The sequence below is a fragment of the Sapajus apella genome, unplaced genomic scaffold (genome assembly GCF_009761245.1).
Source record: "Sapajus apella isolate SASKATOON/1434 unplaced genomic scaffold, GSC_monkey_1.0 scaffold3908, whole genome shotgun sequence".
Classification (NCBI taxonomy): Eukaryota; Metazoa; Chordata; class Mammalia; order Primates; family Cebidae; genus Sapajus; species Sapajus apella.
Window position 1 is genome coordinate 2058 of NW_022440834.1, and position 4324 is coordinate 6381.

At 40.0% G+C, this 4324-nt stretch overlaps 1 long non-coding RNA gene across 2 annotated transcripts; it reads right to left on the reverse strand.

Annotated features, from left to right (window-relative positions):
- Positions 1-560: 560 nt before the first annotated feature.
- LOC116547637 lies at positions 561-2753 on the reverse strand. Of its 2 annotated transcripts, XR_004267129.1 has the most exons (4): positions 2649-2753; positions 2442-2521; positions 2248-2319; positions 561-795 (listed from the first exon to the last, which is right to left on the reverse strand). It is a non-coding gene; the product is annotated as an uncharacterized LOC116547637 (long non-coding RNA). The 2 variants fall into 2 exon arrangements; XR_004267128.1 differs by lacking the exon at positions 2248-2319 and having other exon boundaries at positions 568-795.
- Between the last annotated feature and the right edge of the window lie 1571 nt (positions 2754-4324).

Consider the following 4324-nt stretch of genomic DNA (forward strand, 5'->3'; position numbering starts at 1 on the left):
AATACAAGGACGTCAAGGGAAATAATAAATGCTTTCTGTTCTAAAATAAACCTTGCAGTTGAATACTTATCCACCAAGACAAAATAAGATATTTTCCTTTCTATACTGGACAGACGCAAATTCTAAAGTGTTGTTTGCATTAGAATCCTCAAATACAAGGGAAAAAGCCACCTGAAACTGTGTTGCAAGGAAACATGTGAAGAATGCTCACCAAATTCACTTCTCGGCATATCTCTTCGACTGAGAGTAGCAGAGGGCGGTCTCACAGGTGGCTCCACTGTCACTGGAGGGGAGCATTCCCCACCACTCACATGGGATGGGCCAAAAGAGCCATTCTGGCTCAGAGGACCTAAAGATGACCTAGTACACAGCCAGAGATGTTCAAAAAACATGGGCTGAAGATTTCTGGCTTTCTGTAAATAGCCCCTTTCCTTTTTCTGTTAGAGAAAATTATTGCGCATCTAATCACAGGACATTAGGCAGCACCCTTTGTGTCTCAAGAAACTTGGGGAGAAGTTACAATGTACTAAGTCAGTTTCATCACTGCAATGCAAAGCCCTGCAATTGCAGTCGTTTCAGCAAGGGACAGAGAGAGAAGATGACTATGCTTTACAAGTTAATCACTACTGTTCAGATCATCTTACCAAAGGGTGGAGGAATTGGCCGAGGCCCGAAAGGTCCACAGAGCTGAGGTGGTGGTCCATATTGAATGGGTGGTGGTACAGGGCCTCCCATGGGGGTGCTCATAAGAGGGACTCCTGGGAAAGGAGGGGGCCCTTTTGGAGTCATATTAACCTGCAGAGTAGAAGCAATTGAAGTTATCAAATACTCTGGTATGACAGACAAAAGTAGCAACACCAGTAAAGACTAAAACCCAATGAAGCAGATGTCAGGCACTTGTCCAAAGAGCAGAATTAGGGCAACCCCTACCACTCTCATTTGTTCCCACTGACAGCTTACAAAGGTTAAAAGTATGTCGCAGGAGCGAACATTTTTGCCATAATCGTTATTATTGCTTGTATCTGCACATGGAAGGGAAAGCAGAGGTCATAAAGGGAAGTCATTCCTGACTAATACTATTTGTACGGCAGTCACTCCCTCTGCTCATCCCTCCCATCAGAATAATTTCCATATTTAGAATGCAGAGAATGAAAGGGAATGAAAAACACATTCTCTATCATGTAATAGCAATTATTCAGAGTACCTTCAACAGGCCTTACCTATGTTAACTCAAATTCTCCTGTCTCTAAATCTCTAATAGGACCATCTTGTTCTAAATATGCAGGAACACAGGCAAAGAGAGTATTAGATAATTTGCGGACAGTCACACAGCTTGTAAGAAGCTGGGCTGGAATTCAATGCCAGGTTTGGCTCCAAGGCCATGTTCTTTCCACCTCTGCTTTTCCTCTCTAACAGAATAGTCTCTACTCTCTTTGAAGTCTTCTACTTCAAAGGGCCCTTGGGTCTTATCCAAGTTGCCCTTGGATAAAAAGATTCCTCAAGAGATGTGTATTTTTTGAGTCATGTGCTGGAACTCCAAAGTATGTTCCAAGAGAGACAATGTTATAACACCATTACACAGGCACACTCTATTTACCTGCATTCACTAGTAATACTGTCTACTATGAGACACTGCCTAATCATTTCCTATGGGAAAGTGGTTTGGAAACTCTCAATCATTAAAATAAATGTACTTTGATTTCAATACAGAGAAGCATGGTGAGGTATGATCAGAGGACTTACCAGCCTTAACAGCTAAACAAGTTACAAGAGAATACACCTATGTGAACACTGTTTAAGGACACTGCTGAGAACTGGCTCAATGGGTAATTACAGGCTTCCACTATTCAGTACTTCACTTCCAACAAACATTCTTCTGTTATCAAGCTGTAATTTCAGATCCTTCAAAATAGGTTTTGCCTAGTGTACAGTTGGAGATATTCTTAAATAGCACATTTCCAAATGAAGACATAAAAATGAATTATACAATTTACAATGAATTTACTTTGCATAAGAGCATTAAACACTGAAATACAGAAGAGTGGGGACGTTTTTCACTTTTGTTTAAGTTAATTACAGTTACAGCAAATGCTCTACACAGGTTAAATGTCTAAGCAAACAGGAGAGAGGAGAAAAGGCCAACAAACCAGTCAGATTTCAGCAGCACTCCCAAGTCAAGGACAAAAGTAAGATCAATATCGCCAGGCAATTGATAGCCCAGTTCAGTCCACACTTCTCAGTACTTACTGCTACCGGATGCTCAGCTGAAGATGTAATGCTGGGAAGTGAGGGGACTTCAGGCTCTTGGAGAACAGTTTACTTTTTCAGAAAAATAAATGAGACAGTACAGACAGAACACACAAATAGGAGATGAAGCAAAGAGAGAGTTGTAGGAAAAGCGAAATGTTCTTGAAATAACTATTCAAAATGGGTACATTTACCTTGCCTTCATCCATCACCCTGGTAGGGGAAGAGCCTCTTGAGCTGTTGTTCATCATGGCAGCTGTACCAGATCCTGGATCTGTTAAAGACCAGATAACTGACATAGGCTTATTCTGACTTGTGTACTCTATGAGGAGGATTGAAAAAAAAAATTCTCTCCCCACTTGCTGCAAGGTTTTAGACTCTAGACGCTCTGGCTCCCTTACCAGAAGGAGAGGGTTTCCCAGATGCCTCAGCTGCCCATTGAGGATGAGACAGAGGCCCGTCTACAGATCCTTGTGAAAGAAATAACAGAGCCCTTGTAAGTGTTTTTCAGAAGAAATAACAAATTGTAGACCGGATAGGGTTCAAGTCTATATGGAAAGCAAGATTAAAAACGGGTCTCCCGATACTCATGAAGGCAAATCATTTATAATTTATTCACAGACATAAAGAATTAAATTGAGAAATGCCGGGTGCGGTGGCTCACGCCTGTAATCCCAGCACTTTGGGAGGGCGAGGCGGGTGGATCACGAGGTCAAGAGATCGAGACCATCCTGGTCAACATGGTGAAACCCCATCTCTACTAAAAATACAAAAAATTAGCTGGGCATGCTGGCACGTGCCGGTAATCCCAGCTACTCTGGAGGCTGAAGCAGGAGAATTGCCTGAACCCAGGAGGTGGAGGTTTCGGTGAGCTGAGATAGTGCCATTGCCCTCCAGCCTGGGCAAAAAGTATAAAACCCCAACCAAAAAAAAAAAAAAAAAAAAAGAAAAGAAAAGCCTTGCACTGAAAGAACAATAAACTCTGCACCTTAGTGGCTCTGCTCTACACTTCAAGCTACAGACTTCTATATACAGTATTCTACATTGTGATTTTTGTTCAGTGTATATGTAGTCCTACTTCCATATCTTACTATTATAGACATATTTAGGATTCAAGTTGACCCAACAGCATTTCACACTATAGTAATAAGAAGTGGAAACATGTATGCCTCATAAACTATAAAGTTACTAAGGAAAATACAGTTGATTCTTGAACAATGCACGGATTAGGTGTGCTGATCCCCAGTGCTCAAATCCCATGAGTAACTTTTGACTCCCAAAAGCCTACCTACTAGTCAATAGCCTACTATTGACCAGAAGCCTTACCAATAACATAAACAGTTGATTAACACATATTCTATATATATATATAGTTTAATATACTCTTACCTTAATAGAGGAAGCTAAAGGAAATATTACTGAAATTTTGAGAGGAAATGTATGTACAATAGTGTACTGTATTTGTCTATAGTGTAAGTGTACAGGATCTGTTTACAAGGTGAATCATCTGACAGAAATGACAGATAACTGCTGCTGCACACTCCAATCTATGGTATATATCAAAGCAATTCAAATTTTCTAGTAATATCATGACTTTGCTTCTTGAGAATACGTTCAGCATCACTAGTGTCATTTTATATGGGTCAAATGGTGTTATTCAAGGTTTATGTTATTCCACTAAACATAAAAAGTACACAAGAACTGTGAGAGATTATGTTTACATAAAGGTGACATCATACGGTGTTTAAAGCGAATACTCGCCACACTTGAGCTCACTGCCATAGCAACAGGAGGAGGCTATGAAATTATTGTAGTAGTAGAGTGTGTACTACAGCCAACTTTATGCATTTATGATTTAATCCTGTGCCTTTACATGTGTTTACTTTCTCCCAATTGTGAATGGTGTCATGTATATCTGTATTTGTGTGTGCAACATTTGATAAACCTTTTAAAATAGATATTTGTACATTTTCCAATAGTATGTGATAAAATAGACTAGTATCTACATGCATTTTATGCATTCGTGACATACCTAAATTTTTTAAAGTATTTCTAGGCTGCGTGGTTCATCTGCAAG